Here is a 17249-nt window from a genome sequence, read left to right on the forward strand (position 1 = left end):
GCATATCTCTCACTTCTATCGACATGTAGTGCAACGACTGGGTCATCATGTTACAATTCAACGTAGTTACTTCTTGTAACTAATTATGCCATTGTTCTACTTCTTCGTTAGAATCCGAAGTGCAGGAACTTTCACGCTTCCATGTAATCCGTCCATCCGAGGTGGGATTCACCTAGTCTTGGTTTTGCACTGTTATCTTGTAGATGTAGTCCAGATCATCATCACTCTCATAAACCTGGACCAACTCCATATAGCACGATCCTTCAACAGGGTCTAGGGTTATAATTATGCGGAGTGACTTCTTTTCAAATATCATTTTTCACTTCTTCAGATTAATTACCCCATTCATATTAGTGGCCCAGTCAATTCCTAGGAGCGCGAGGTAGGGATTGCTGTCATCAACAATCTCTATTGCTTTGAAATCTGCTAGTGCATTCGCTCCCTCAATATCCGCAGTTATTCCCTGCAATCACCCCATAGGTATTATTTTCTGTTGATTCACCATTCTCAGCTGAATCGGAGACCATTGCAGCATAGGTTTTCCCATTCTCTCCCATGTCTCCTTTTGTAGGACATTCACATCTAATCCCAAATCTAGAATGACTTGATCCATCTCATATTTTCCGATCTACATGGTAAGTCTCATTTCTCGTCTCGTTCTTGTTTTATGTTTTCCAATCTTCTGGACTACGCGCGGTTCTCCTGGCACAGTCCCAACGCATCTGTTGATGAGTTCTTGTAATCCTTTCATAGCCTTACTGTCACGAAGTAACTTCATTAATGTTTCAAGGAAATTTGTCAGCATGTATGTGTCCATTTCTAGCTCTGGTTTATCTTTTCTTCCTGAAGTGGAGGTATCAACAAAGCTCTTCTTAGCATCCATGAAGGTCTCCCAAGCACACTCCAAATCAAACTCTGCTTCCTTCGCCAGAGCATTGTGAAACCAAGTACTATCTTCTGGTTGTTTTCCTTTATCATCTCTCATCGAAATTCCACTTGGGAGAACAATTTTTACATTCGAGTATTCCTCGCGTGGCTCAGACCTCATCATCTGCAGGTTCTGAGTCAGGGGAGGTGGTAGCACTCCTTTGTCGCGTATCCTAGCTATCAGCATAGGACAATATTTTGCCTCATGAGAAAACAACATGCAATACTTACACAACGGGTGCGTTGGATTGGTGCAATCACAGGCATAGGTTCCTGGCCCTCCGCACTTGTAGCAAATCAACTGTCCGCGACCTCTACCAGTTCCTCCTCCACCTCGGCCTCATCTGCGCTCGTGAAATCCTGTTTGTGTCATTCCTGCATTTTGGTCAAGGGGCCACATTTCAGCCTAAACCCTATAGGTGGGGGTTCTATCCATCATCAACTCATAACTTCTGTAGGTATGCTCGTCATGTCCCATTGACCTGCAAAAGTTACAAAACAATTGTTGCGAATTTTGCGTATACTTCTGTAACAAGTGACAATTGTTTGTGGCATGTTTTCCAGCTATTTGATAGATCGCGCACCACAAAGAAAGTGCCACATTAGTTCTTGCTTAAGATTCCGGCCTTAAAGGCATCGATCATCCTCCTGTGAGGTAATTTGTAAAAACCAGGTAGTGGTATTTGTCATGACCCTAGCTCTTTCATTTTACGCACCACACTTCTTTGCGCACTTCTGGTCGAATCGTCTTGTCTTGTTTCAGAATTTGCATCTCAAGGCACAGATTCTTCAGTTGCATGTGGATTTTTTGAACTCCCAAATTAGGATCTTGCATCGGGGTCTCATGTAACCTCATAGAAATATCTAAGGTCTCTTCCTGATTCATTATCTTCTACTACGATAACGCACTCCTTAAATGTGGTAGTAGCAAAGCTACAAACCACTCGCGATGCTTTCCATCTATCAGATTCATATTGGCTTCACGAATTGTACATTTCAGCCTCTAATCTAGCTCCTAAGGAGTCTCACCTGGTAGCATCGTAATCTCTTTAAATCCAATGATCGACTGCACTTCAGATTTAGGCTTGCTAAATTCTCTATTTAGCACTGTTTGGATATCCACGACTCTCGCATTTGGGTTATCGTTGGAGTACTTAATATACCAAGTTAGCGCGCGATCCTGCAGGGCACTAACCAGCATTTGCTTTCTTTATATGGTCATCTGTAACACCTTGCGCTTCCCATACAACCCTTACAATGAACTAGAATTGGTCCTGATCTTAGTTTCCAAAGCCTTTGAACACAGGAAACTTCACTGTGCTTGCCATACTAAATCATGGTGGTGGTGGAGGTGGTACGGGTGACGATGGAGGTGATGGAGGTGAAGCTAGTGGTGGTGTGGGTGGAGGTGGTATTCATAGAATTCTTTGTCTTATCAGATGAATAGAACTTCATGGAGAGACCTTTGTGAGCTCTTCCTTGTCTCCTCATGGAGTTGAAATCAAGGGGCTATTTTCTGGACCCTTCTTTATTTCATTCCTATAAACCTTTCCACTTCACGTAGCCACAAACATCAAGGTAACTGCATAACCCACTTTTCGCACAACAACATTTTAATCCAAGTATTCAAAGACTTTACATACTTACCTCGCAGTCCTTTGAGAAAGTGTCGCTCTGCCTTACTATAGCTGACTGAGATGTCAACCGTGAACTCAATAACGAATCCTCCTATAATGAAATCAAGCTAATGATCGATGGTGTGTGCAATCTTATCCTCCGATGCTTCCAATCTCCACAGTAGCTCTGGGGTCCATACAATAGAACTGTCAAGTTTCCACCTTCCTTGGTTATCTGCTAGCTTCGTGATCCACTCGTATAGCTTAGTAGGGAAGTACGTGAAAAATATTTCATGGATCTCTGTATACAGGTAGATGTCTAGCCACTCTTCTTTTGATAGTCATGAGTTTCTGTTCTCCTGTGACATGAACTTGTGAATTCTTCTGCCCAACCAGCCTTTGATTTCTTTCTTAATTGGATTGCAGTTATACGACATCACACATCTCTCATGCAGATTCCAGTCCCAGCAACGGAACCATTTGTTGGCTTATGGGGGCCTAACCCAGGTTTAGAGTTATTTAGCCAAATAAATCCATACACTACTGGCCCTTTCCGCATTAGCCCGTGGAGCGTGGACTGAAGTCTCACCTAGAGTAGTATGGGGGGATGCTGGAACCAAGTTTCCGCACCTTTGAGATGGATGTGATGTTGGTTTAGTCCAACTAAACCTACCTTCCATAGGTTGCTTCACACACTGTTCTACCCTTCAGTACCTTCGCGATTTGTTATAATTGACTTTCGCGCAACCCTAACTAGGGGTTGAAGTCCTTTCGTGCTGCTAAGGCAGCGAACTGCGATATCTCCTAAACTACGCCAAGTATCTTACTTATCTTATTAACAGGTCTTGATTATCTTCACGTAAACAGATATTCTATCTTGCATTCACTTAGCCAATACAATTATACACATTCGTGCATCATATAAGCAATAAAAGTGAAATTCATACCCAATATAACAGATGCATAAAACATGAAATAAAGACACAAAATTGATAGAAACTTCTCTTTATTAATACTTCCACTATTTACAGACTCGACTCGCCCTGCACACTCAGCTGCAGGGGTCCACGCACTCAGCTGTGGACTACTAGGCCTCTATGCACTCAGCTGTAGAGCCTCTTCCTATGCTACGACCCAAACTAGACTTTACACTTCAGCACTATCTCGCATACATCATTCTTCCTTAGATATTCTGTTATTAATTAGTTGCCTTAACTACTTAGAGCCTCGCTCTATTTATACAATCCCGTGGTCTGCAGACCATGGGTAGATATTCTACAACTGACATTACATTATCAAAATAAGGGCAGACAATCCTATGACTCTTTAACAACTACGTGCTCTGCGCCCACAAAATGCGGAGTCTTTACATTGGAATTACAAAATTGACCAAAATCTGGGCTCTAAGCCCCAAAAATTCCCTTGGGGGATCTCACTCCCAACAAGGGAGCTGCGCTACCCAGGGATAAATTGCACAGGTCGGCTGGAAAGTGATCATTAAAGTCACTATTCATAAAAAGATGGCAGAAGTGAGGCCAAATGGAGCGGGCGACTGACATTTAAGATGAAATTTATGGCTTAGATCCTTGAAAATCTGCTGCCAATCCAACATTAATGAACCGATTTTGGGGGGAACAGTCAGATTTGAATTCAAAATGCCCTATAAATTACAAGTAGCTATCTAGTGAAAAACACTTGGCATTTTGTGAATTGAGTTTTTGCGCTCTCAAGTGCACATGAACTGTGAATTTTTTTAAGATCTGTAGCGAGTCCGACATTTGAAAAATTGTAGAAGGAGACACAAGCACTAGTAAATAGCATCATGTCAACACACGTAGAAGATATGAACACCAAAGGAGTGGTAGCCGAGGAGAATGTGCAGGAAATTGATATGGGGGCCAAAGTAGCTACCCCAAAAGTGGCCGAAGTGTTGGCGAAGGTCCCTAAATCCCTGAGAACGCTAAGACCGAAGCCAACCCCAACCAAGGAGACCATGAAAGAAAAGAAGGGAAAGCAGCTTGCCATACTGGTGCATGCGTCACCAAGATGAAACCCACCAAAGCCCACTGCCCAGGAGAAAGGCAAGGCCATAAACCTAGAGATAGAAGAGGAGGGTATTGAAGACATCCCCATGGATGATGAGGATGTGGGTGTGGAAATAGAGGAGGTTAAAGCCCAGGGTGTGGACCCTATCACACGATTTTCAAAGTATGTCCCTCTGTGCAAGCCTAAGTCCAAGGTCCCAAAGGACATTGATGAAAGTAAGACTCGTCTGCAAACCCCTCTATTACCAGATGAAATCACTTTTGACAGTCCGTGTTTGGCACAGGTGCCGATTTTGAAGCTCGAAGACAGGGATGTGGTGGACCATAAGAAGTTCCTGCACTTGGCGATCGAACAGTTTATGTGCCACATCATAGACACGAATACGGGGATGACTGCACTGGAGCCGCGAAAGTGGCTTAGAGGAGTATAGAAGGCAGGATTACTCAACCTACTTTGGGTGCCGCACCATAACTGCACCCACATGACAGTTTTGGTCATCAAGCAGCTACTGTGCTTGGTGCATGATGGGTGTCTATGGCTGGAGGAGCCAATACCCATTACTGATATGTTGATTCATAGAGTAACACACCTGCCATATACAGGCAAAAATCTAGCTATGATCTTTGGTGGAAAGGATGGTGAGCAGGCGCTCACAAAATCGATGAAGGAGAAGTTCAAACTGGTGAAGAAGCCATGTGGGTACGCTATCTCCAGCATCTGTGACCTTGCTGTGAAGATGGCAATGCAAATCCTTGCAGGGAAGGTGATGCAGAAATGCCATGCTGATGAGGTTCCGACACCTTTCGTTGCACTCAAACAGTAGTGCGTGGAAGGAGTCCAAGTTAATTGGTTAGACTACCTTCATGGAGAGTTCATGACGAACTAACACGATGCACAAGAGAAAAGCAAGACCTTCCACTACGCGTGGCTCTTGCTATCGATCGTGCTTGTAGCATGGGAGCTACCAGAAGAGAGCCAATTCCCCTTAGTCGCACTAGACCTTCCTAGAGCAGCGAAGTACGCTTCTTTGTGGGTGACCAAGGATGCAGAGCACGTTTGGGATAGCAAGATGTTTTGGATGTTGATGGAAAATAATATCAAGATGGCTATCAATCACAAGCCGAGATTGTCGCCCATGGTATACACTAACCTATAGAGCTATGTCGAGTTTAAGGCTAATTTCCATTGTATTTCAATTAGGGCGCAGAAGAACCTTGCGCATAAGTGGTACAATTTGCCGTACCTAGCCATAGATGATGCCATTGATGCGGTGTTGGATAAATGGCTGGCGGAAAGGTGCACCACCATAGACTTAGCGGTGGGTGGAAGCAAGTCCACCACGCAAAAGAAGAAGGAAGAGGCCAAGCTGAAGATGGCACAGTTGGTTGAAAAGAGGTAGAAGGAGGCCACTGAGAAGGCCCAAGCATAGCAGATAGGAAAGGAGGCAGGAAAACAAATAGGTGGCGTAGAGCGGGGCTTTGACAAAGGCGCGCAGTTGCCTTCACCTGAGATCGAAGAGGAGGACATAGAGCAACATGGTGCGGACCCTTAGGAGACGTCCACCCGCATTAAGTGCTCGAGAGAGCTGGAGAAGGGAGGGTCCAGAAAGAAATCCAAGGCAACCAAAACCTCACTGGACCTATCACATTGACAGAGGGTGACTTATATGACATCAGTGACATAGTTCAAGATGTCACCATGAAGGCCCCGTAGCAATTCGAAAAGCAACAACAGATCATCCTAGGGCCATCGACACTGGACTGCAGGTGTTGCAAACCCGCGCATCGCAAGTTGGTACAGTGTCTACTAGCTTGGCTATCGGCACATCAGAGGCTGCCGATATGCTACACATGAAGGCTTCTAGTGCGCTAGTGCTGCCAGATGGAGCACTGACAACAGAAAATGAGGCTGACAGGCCCACTATCAACACCTTGAAGGGAGTGGGATTGAACCTAGTAGCACTCCTGCACGAAGCACTCCACCTCTTGTAGGATGGAGTCATTGCAGAGATGAGGGCCCGTGAGCACCGCGCCCTCCAGGTGATTAGTGAACAGAAGATAAACAACGAGTAGATGGCCCTGCAAAGGAATGATGCCATCACCGCTGAGGCTGAGGCGACCAACCAGAGTAAGAAGATCCTACAGGTCATGGAGGAGGCATGCATAATGGTCTTGGAGTTGGCTATTCTAGAGGAGGAGCCAGTCGAGGTCCACATTTGCAAATTGGCCATAGGGGTGTGTGACACTCAGAAAAAGATGGCACGGGTTCAGTTGGAGCTAAACCTATAAATTACAGAGCTCCAATTGAGGGCCCAACCTTCAACACCACTAGAAGTAAAGGAACAACGGGCGACCACTGTCACAGAAGCAGTCACGACAGTGGAGAGTGCAGTAGCAAACTACAATAGTTGTTCAAACAATCATTTGAGGTCCTGGCCAGCTTACAGGAGGACCCAAACATCCAGATGATAGAGATGGAAGCACATGAGCTCTAACAATGCTATGATGAAGTTAAGGGCACAACACGAATAGTTGCGCTGACACAGAGGTTAGCCAAGCTGCAGGAAGCTAAGCAGCTAAAGGAACTAGTGGACACGGCGCTGCACAAGGAAGCAGTGCTAAAGGTGTGACTAAAGCCTTCGCTGGATGAAGCTTATGCAATCACAAGAAACATTGAAGGTAATCTTGCGACTTTGCAAGTGATGCAACAACAACTTTAGGCTGACAGCACAGGGGAAGTAACCGAGAAAACAATTGAAGATGCGAAGCAGGAAACACCTCAGTGCACGACCAAATTTGCGGTCATCAGGGTCGAGCTAGACGGGCTTCACGCAAAGATCTTGCACCTACTGAGTGACTCGAGGGCAAGTCATGATGTTTGTGTTGGGGGCTTGTTGGGAGCAGGATCCCCCAAGGGAAGTTTTGGGGCTAAGAGTCCATGTTTAAGTCAATTTTTGTAATATCACTGTAAAGACTCCGAATTTTATGGTTGCGGAGTGCGAAGGTGTTATTTGTTATAAAGGGTAGTTCGCCCTTAGTTTTGTAAAGTAAAGTCAGCTGTAAGAGATCTACCCATGGTCCACACACCATGGGATTGTATAAAAATAGCTAAGCTCTAAGTAGGTTGGGAGACACAACATGTAAGAGAGTCATAGCCTTAGAGCAAGAAATCTAAGTCTTGGGTTGTAGTGTAGGTAGAGGCTCTGTAGTTGAGTGCACAGAGGCTTAGGGTCGAAGTCAACAACTGAGTGCACGGACCCCTGCAGCTGTGTGCGCAGGGTGAATAGAGTTTGTAATACTTGGAGGATATTAATAAAAGGAGTTATTTTGCAATTTCTGTGTATTTGTTCTGTTGATGGGTTTGGATGTTTTGTGTATAAATTTTATTAAGCTTATATGATGTGTGAATGAATGCAGTTACATTGAATAATTGAATGCAAATACAAATATCTGATTACGCAGTAATAACTTCAAGAATTGGATAAGATAAAGCAAATCACTTAGGATAATTGAGGAATCTACACGGCACGCTGATGTACCCAAGCCACAAGTTAGGGTTGCGCAATGGTTGATCATATACTTTCGCAAAGGTATTGAAAGCCGGAATAGAGGGTTTGTCTTACAAGCCTTAGAGCGAGATCACCTGCATGAAGGAAGGGACAGAAGAAATCAAACGACATCACAACCATCTCAGGGTGCGAAAACTTGGTTCCAACACCACCCCATACTGCTTCGGGTGAGACTTTGGTTCGCGCTCTGTGGGCTTATGCCAAAAGGGCCAATAGTGTAGGGATTTGTTTGGCTAATTAACACTGAACCTAGGTCAGACCCCTTCAAGCCAACACTACTCTAAAGGCATCAACAAATCTAGAAGCAACAACAACAACAATAGAAGGCATCAATCCAGTTTAGGACAAGGGAAAGAGGAATACCACTGACAATCAAGAGGGAGAGAAAATATGCAAGATGAAGGTAGATCCTATCCTCAAGAATGTAGCTTTGGAAACAAAAGAAATGAGGAGTAGTGGATCATGAGAGAAAAGCAAAGGAATATAGAAAATTAGAGGTTGCAAGAAGCAGAAATGAAGTTGCAAGAGACAAAGAAGAAGTTGAAGGAAGAACAAGACTTGAGGAGGAGAGAAACTTGAAGTGTCAATATTGGAATATGAAAAGTCACCATGTAATGTAATTTTTCATCTATTGAATAGGCTGAAAAGTCATGAGGGTAGTCCAAAGGTCACAAAGGGGGAGTTGAAGAGTCACCCCCCTCTTGTTATAAATAGAACCTCATAACTCATGTAAATGGCTTTTGGGAGCCAAGCTTTTGGCTTAGCTTAGGCTTAGAAAAGGGTTGGGATTATTGTGAAGTTCCTTGGCTTCCCCATAGTGTAGAGTGAGTATAATTCTATGGAGGAGTAGATGTTCTTGACTGTAATGTTCCACTATTGGGGCTAGTGGTCATCAATGGTGTATGTATGGATGAAACATTCACTTATAATAATAAAACTAGAGCCAACATGCTTTCATGCATATGTTGTTAATATAGTAGGAATACTCTTTTTGTATTACCAATGTATGTTATTTAACTTACTCATATTCTTATGAAATATTTTATATGAATTTGTACGAATCTTGTTGAATGCATGTTGTTGGATTAACTCATAACTTTAACTTATGGACTATTCTGCATTTTAGCTTGTGATGTCATTTCGCTTGTGTGTTCCTTTCAAGCTACGTTCTATTACAAGGTTCCAAGGGGCATACTCTCTTTTCCTGTCTATGTATTAGAACCTTCATGCATTGCACTTGAATCTCCATAGGGTCACACATTTGATCTCCCCTAAAGCTATAACACTTATCTCTGCGCACTACCACGATCAAGGCATTACATTACTACCCACTGCTGGGACTCCTACTCCAAATGGTGTGAGGTCTAGTTGGGACTTCATATTGGGGAGATCCTCTAAATTTTGGTGGGTCCAACACCGTCAACATTTATTGTGCTAGAAGGAGGTCCAGATGACAAGCTAAGCCCTTGAAGTCTGTTTTGAATTTCTGCACATATTTCATGAATTCTTCCCAAATCATAACCCCAACATGTTTTTCCAACTCTACACATTTTGAAGTGCCAGTGAGAATTTTAAATGACTTGTCCCGAATTAAGTTCAATGGCAAGGGTGGAATAACCTTGCTTAGGCATGCAATTGCTTTTCTTGGTTTTTATGACATGCATGATATCCAGTCTGAGGAAGTTTCCTGTGGGTTGTTTTCTCTCACGTAGAAAGGGCGCGCAAAGAAATTCTGTCACACATTACTAGAAGATTTTATACACTCTTTAAAGCAATATTTTGGTGAATCATGTTGTGCTTTCATTATTTATGACTGAAAATATCTTAATAAAAAACAATTAACATTGCAAAAATACCTGACAGATCTTTTCAAGGTTTTCATGATCATTTTGTTAATTACAATTTTGAATTTCCTGAAGATGAACTTGACCGGTAATTCTTAGATGAAATATTTCAATATCTTGTTCATGTGTCTCAAAATCCACATGTGTTAGAATCTTTCGAACCTCTCCCAACATACCTCTGTGTTAGAGATCCTAAATATGAAATGGACAAGGTTGTTGTCTCAAGTGAACCTCCATCCCCTTCTCATCAAACAACTCTAGCTCTGTAGGTCGAGGTGGGAGAAGTTGGGAATCCACTTGTTGATATTTCACCATCTCCTCCTATCCCACATGCTCTAAATTTATGCATAGATTTGGAATGTATCCCCGATGACCGTGTTGAAGTGTTATCTCCTCATCCTTTATCCTTCAGACCCCCTGATCCTCTAGACTTTGGTGTGTTGTGTTCATCTATCTCGAATCTCTCTTGTGATGTTCATGAGGATTAGGTTCTGGATGGAGTTGGTGTTGAAAAACCAACCTACAATATCATTTTTGATGAGTATGCATGGGAGTCTAAACGAAAATTTGCTGTGAAGGATGAACTCCTTCTGTCTAGACCTCATCTGCTTTATACTGACATCTTCCACGATTCTGTTATTTTTGTTCAATCTTGTCAAATTTCATTTTCAAATGTTTCTACTTCGATCATTCGCAAAATTCGTAGAATGCCAGTTTTTCATTTGAAAGTGGAGAGGACAAATCTATCTTCCCGGATCCTCCCAATCTCTCATCTTACCTTTATAGAAACATAAAGGGTGAAATTTCTCATTTTCCATCATCCCCTCTTTGCGATTCGTCAGATCATGAGGATGCCTCTCTTCATGATCTTGAACTTTCTGATCGTGGCAGTTGTTAGACTCAGTCTTGTCAGTCCTTTGTCAAAATCAAATTCACCAAAGTTCATTTCTCGTCATTTGCAGTCGTCAAATTCCATTTTGGTCAAAAAGAGTCACTTTAATTCTTGAGTCTAGGTTTTTGTCTCCAGAAATGGGAAATAATGCCCGCAGGCCATGAGGATGGTTTTCGAAGAGGTTCTTAGTTCAAAAATTCATCATCAAACACATTTGAGGACATTTCTTGTTCAAAACTCTGTTTTGAATAAGAAATTGTCGAATTCATTTTTTGTAATAATCATGTATTTTTTCCGCCATGGAGTTTTCAAAGTAGGCTCTGGTTTTCCTTTGCCAAACATCAACGCCAATATCCCTGTAAAAAAAAAAAAACCAAGTTCATTAGCTCAAAGCTTAGAAAATCAGTATGGAAAGCAAGCATAACAGAGTGGGTATTAAAAATGAAAATGCCACATTTGACACATTACAAAGACAGAAGCGAGAAATAAAATCCTTTTGATACATGATATATTTCCCATAGTCATCAAATCCATTTGAATTGCAAGAAATTGTCAAAACCCAAGAGGAAAGCTGTGAAGGGCAAAAAACAAAGTTTTAGAGGCCGATTGTGTTGAAACGGAGCTGCGCGGCACATAGGAAGAAGGCGCAGCGCACATGGGCCACGCGGCGCATGGGGTGCTCCTCCGCAGTGTAAAATTAACACTAGCGTGGCGCACTCACCAGGCGCGGCGCACTCAACAGGCGCGGCGCACTGGGAGTGCGCACGGCGCACAGAGCCCTAAGGCCAAAATTCATCATCGATTCATCAAAAACTCAATTTGTTTCAGCTCAATTCTTCTCCAAATAAGTCAATAGGGCCTGTTCAGTGATTTTATTCATGTATGATGTGTTTAGAAGTGAAAACATTGGAGTTTAAATGGTGAAAGGACCGAAAGCCAAAATTAGAATGCAAATATTGTGGCAGCTATAGATCAGTGGACGTCTTCTTGATAGACAACAGTATGAATTGGCGAGTCTTTGCACATGTTTATTCCAGGCAACTCAAGATGGGGTTGATATATTGTCTCTATCAACCATACCTAACAGGCCACCTTCTGGGATTGCGACTTTCTTTAACCAAATAGACATGGCTTTATTGTCTGCTGTGAAAGTTGGAATATTTGTCGTTCAAGCTGCAGGAAAACGCTGGACCTTTTCCAAAGAGTATTTGGCCCTTCAGCCCATGGATATTCATAGCGGGAGTTGCTACCGATGATCATAGTTATAATAATTCTATAGTTCTTGGCAACAATATCACAATCTTAGGAGTTGGACTTGCTCCTGGAACAGATGATGATGATATGTACAGTCTAGTTGTTGCAACTCATGCCCAGAAGAATGGAACTGATGATATGTATGCCAATGAATGCCAAGATCCCAGTGAGCTGGAACAACATCTAGTTGAAGGAAACATCTTGATCTGTAGCTACACAATAAGGTTTGTCCTTGGTCTATCTTATGTGAGACAAGCAGTTATGACTGCTAACAATTTGAGTGCAGTGGGCATCATCTTCTACACAGACCCTTTTGTGGTTGGGTTTCCGTTCAATCCAGTCCCTTTGACGATGTCGGGATTGATCATTTCCTCTTCAGATGATTCTAAGACTTTTCTGAAATACTACAGTGACTCCATAACTAGAGATGAATCTAACAACATTGTTAAGTTTGGAGGAGTTGCCAGAGTCCTTGGAGGATTGAAAGCAGATTACAGCGAGAAAGCACCCAAAGTCGTGTATTATTCTTCAAGGGGACCCAATCCACAGGACAATCTTTTAGATGCAACAGATATACTGAAACCAAATATAATAGCTCCTGGTAATCTCATCTGGGCTGCTTGAAACTCTGTTGGCACAGATTCAACTGAATTTGAAGCTACAGCATTTCCATGGCAGCACCTCATATAGCGGGAGTGTCAGCTCTAGTGAAATAAAAATACCCCAAATTTAACCCAGCAGCCATTGCTTCTGTACTATCCACCACTGCATCACTCAATGACAATCAAGGGTTACCAATTATGGCACAACATTCCTACAACAATCCAGATGCCGATGCAATTCCAACCACACCTTTTGACATGGGAAGTGGATTTGTGAATCCAACTGCTGCCTTGGATCCCAGACTCATCTTCAATGCAGGTTATGAAAATTATATTGTGTTCCTATGTACCATAAATGGATCTGCACCTCTTGTTCTCAATTACACCGGTGTTGTATGTAGTTCAAACGTTGGAATTAGTTCTGACCTCAACGTTCCTTCAATCACAGTAGCTAGTTTGATCAATTCTCGTACCATTGAGAGGAGCTTTCTGAATATAGCAGTAAATGAGAGTTACAAGGCTCTTTGGAGTGCGCCATTTGGTGTTTCTGTTTCTGTTGCACCCACATCATTTACAGTTTCACATTGGGAGACCCAGAAGCTTACAGTATTCCTCAATGCCACCGGTAATAGTACTGCACCTAGCTTTGGAAGAATCCTTCTGCTTGGAAGTCATGGAACACCTTGAAACAGTTAGTCTGACTAAATGCGTGGTACCCAAATGGATATTTGGACTTCAGAACCTCATGGACCTGGAGTTACAATACGATGACTCCATGGCCAATGTTTATAAAGGACTGCAAAAAATTTCCTAATTTGAGAAGACTACAGCTGTCGCACAATGACAGATGTGTTGAATTTCCAGAGGAATTTGGAGAAGCTACAGCATTTCCACAGCAGAAAGAATGGAAATAATATAGAGCATATAGCGGCTATGAAATGCTCTTAGGACACGTTGGGAGATATGCTTGCAAAACTAGACATCTGGATGCTGATTATAAAAAATTGGTTTTGATTCAAATGGGGAAGGTGATAAGTCAAAGCCCGAAACGCCACAAAGACATCTACCATGGCAAAGAAACAAATAAAAGAGACCAACCGATGTTCCACACCGTCTGATGTGAAGCTTTCATCAAAATTTATTTGGAGAACGAATGGAAATCACGCTTCATCCGGTAATCCAGATATCTCCATAAATAGTGCATATGCAAACAAGAACGTTGAATTAAAGGCTGAGTGTCAAAGAATATAACAACTTTCGTAATGTTGCTGAGCGCTCTTCGAGTTCTCCTGCTTGGTCTTCAAGAACGACTGTTGATATGACCAAGGCGTTTAAGGGATTGGCAAATAATAAGGCCTCAACTATTGTCGCTCAACCTCATGACTCTACAGGTTTATTGGGAAATTTAGGATCATCCTTGCATGCTAACAGTTTTGGACATGATTTGCCAATAGCTGGAGATAGAGTACCTTCAGATTTGAGCTTGAAAGTTAATATGTGCCTAATTTCTTCCTCTTCACTTGAACTGGTGCCAGATGTTGAATAATACTATGTTGCAGAGAATGAGTTCCTGTCAAAACGACAATCAGCCTGGGAAGATTCATTTCGTTCCATATATTACATGTTTAGGAAAAAGACATGTGATATCGTTTATTTTTGCACTCAACAGTTTATAGTCATGTTTGTGGGAGGTAGTTTAAATGCGAAATTGGAGAATACATGTGTTGCATATCTCACAAGATCCACTCGTGGAACTCGAGCTTTTCTAAAGAAGCATGATATAGATTTCTCTATGCCTCTCTGTAGCATGGAAGTGGAGCACGCTACAATAGAGGATTTGCAGGAGCTAAACCAAGTACTCTGCGAGAAGTTAGAAGATAAATGAAGGGCATAGCTGGTGAGGATACAATAAAGCATCTATTTGAAAGACATCATTTGAACTACATCGAGTGCGTAAATGTGGATTATAAATCTACAAGGAAGGAATCATTATATGATCTACAGCTTGATGTTAAAGGCTACCGAGATGTCTATGCTTCATTTGATAAGTATGTTGAAGTTGAAAAAACTTGATGGTGATAACAAATATCGCGCAGAGAAATATGGACTTTAGAAGGCAAGAAAAGGTGTTCTTTTCCTCGGTTTTCCCCGTACCACAACTTCAGTGAAGCGTTGAATATGATTTCATGCGAGACACAATGGTCAAGATAAATGATCGAAATGAATTTCTACTTCACTTGACTCAGACAGAGACAATGGCAAATATCTCTCTCCAGATGCTGATAGAAGTGTGCGTGATTTATATACTCTTCATAGTGTTTTGGTTCATAGTGGAGGTGTGCTGGGTGGTCATTGTTACGCTTTCATTAGACCAGCTCTCTCAGACCAGTGATAAAAGTAATTTCTGCAAAATGGAGACACGTGTTGAGCTTAGCAAATTGCAGCTGGGTGCGTTCATTAAAGGTGAAATTTTAGTGGAAAACCATTTATTGAAAAATTAGTTTTTGATTCAAAGGGCCAGCGTAAGGTGAAGAGTCACCGCAGCAGAAAGATAGGAACCGATGGTATATTTTTAACTGCAGTTGCAATTCAAAGGGTCTACGCTCCAGATTCTGTCTTTTAATTGGCCATCAACAAACAAATGTAACGTTGCTCCTTTTTAGAGCAGACCTTTCCTATTCTCATGATTTTAGGTGAAACGACCCCTATTCTCAAATCGATCTGTTTTCCCATTCCTGAGTCTATTTATTGTATGAAAATTATGTGTAAAGAGTTCTGAGTTCTGGGAAACGGTGGAGGAATAACTCAGTGTTTGGCTGTACAGATTGACAGAGAAATAATTAAATGGTGCAACTCTGATTTATAAGATTCTTGTGGTCTAAGTTTTGGAATGTGTTTTTCTCTCTGTTTCATATGTATCCTATGATGTTTTGCATTTCATTCATGATCGTTTCCAGCTGAATACTTTTAAGTGAGAAAGGTAGAATTCAGTCATTGCTCTGCCTTGAGGAAGTGTTCAGTCTTTATGTGTTTTCTTCTGCCTGGAAAGGATTCATACATTAATGCCCTTTTTAGCTTTCTTAAACAGTCTTTTCACCCCATTTAAATTCAATTCAATTGCTAAAACCTCATGCTTATCTCGCCTTATGAAATATCCTGTGCCTTTGGTTAAATCTCTGCTCACGCTGTCCTTGTCCCATGTAGCCCAGCAACTTAGTCATTAAATCAAATATCCCTCATTCAAATTCATTTTACTAGCCTAAATCAGTTCCCATTTTAAGTCATCTCGGACTCTATTGATCATTTTATCGAGATAGACTCGGAGAGAGCCCTCTCCTACTCTAGTAGGACTAGCTACCAGACTGAGCATGGTTTGTGGTTACCCTAATTTTTGCCTTCCTTCAGCCTAAGGCAGATTTAGGTGCTAACATAGTGGCGACTCCACTGGGGAAGAAAATGGTTTGCTTGAAGATTGTTTTGCTCTAGTACATATCTCAAGTTCAGAGCTGGTTGTTGATGGTGAACAACAATCAGACATAGGAAGATGGCTAAAATCATTCACCTGGTGACTCCTTTCACTGAAGAATTCAGCAACTGGTGCTTCATGGTGACTCCACTGCAGAGAGATCAACAGCTTTGACATTTTCAAGATGGATCGGATTGCAAGAAGATACGCTCCCATGAGCCGAGATCACATCCCAGGTTTTCCAAATAAAATGCCCAAGGTAGATTGATCAAAGAATTTTCTTGTGTTCAGAAATGTGGAAGGTAATGACTCTGCTCTTCATCTGGTGAAATTTCACATCCATGTTCATAGATTAAAGATCAAGTTTCCTGAAGATCGTTTGATGAAAATGTTTATGGCTACCCTGGAAGATGAAGCCCGATCTTGGTATGAAAGTTTGCCGCCTGCTTGTATTTACTGTCTAAAGGATTTTCATGCCCTGTTCATTGAAAGATATAAAGACTCTTATCCATTATTAAATCTAGTTCATGACTGTCGCAAACATGCTTCTACTTTCATTGAGAGCCTTGAAAAATACTATGAGGATGATAATTTTATGGATGATGAGATCATGGAAGCCTTGTACGAGAATCCATTTCAACAACATGAAGAGAAACTAGAGGAGTCCCATCAAGATGCTCAGGAAAATTTGCAGCAGAATCAAGATCTTTGTACGATGGAAAATGAAGGAATTTTGCATCTTGATAGTCAACATGAATTACATGAAATAGATCAGCAGGTTGAAGAGTTCCATATGGCCAAAAATGAGTAAAGAAGAAGTTTTATTTCAAATCTGGTTGAAATAAATGAGGATACGCAGGAAAATGATGTTCCAATCTCAGAAAATGATGATGATAAACCAGATCGAGAAACAGATTGTGATGAGGAAAAACATGTTGTTCCGGATCTCATAGAAGAGAATTGCATTGTTGAGGCCGCCTCAAATGAAGAAGACAGAGTTACAGACCTAACTGCCCTCATCTCATCAGAACACA

The 17249-nt window shown here is 41.8% G+C and overlaps 1 pseudogene; it reads left to right on the forward strand.

Annotated features, from left to right (window-relative positions):
- Positions 1 to 13436, forward strand: part of LOC149183932 (subtilisin-like protease SBT2.3) — a 68644-nt pseudogene extending 55208 nt beyond the window's left edge.
- The last annotated feature ends 3813 nt before the right edge of the window (positions 13437 to 17249 follow it).

The sequence above is a fragment of the Pinus tabuliformis genome, chromosome 3_2 (assembly GCF_031772625.1).
Source record: "Pinus tabuliformis cultivar Carrire ecotype Pingquan chromosome 3_2, CPIR1, whole genome shotgun sequence".
Taxonomy (NCBI): domain Eukaryota; kingdom Viridiplantae; phylum Streptophyta; class Pinopsida; order Pinales; family Pinaceae; genus Pinus; species Pinus tabuliformis.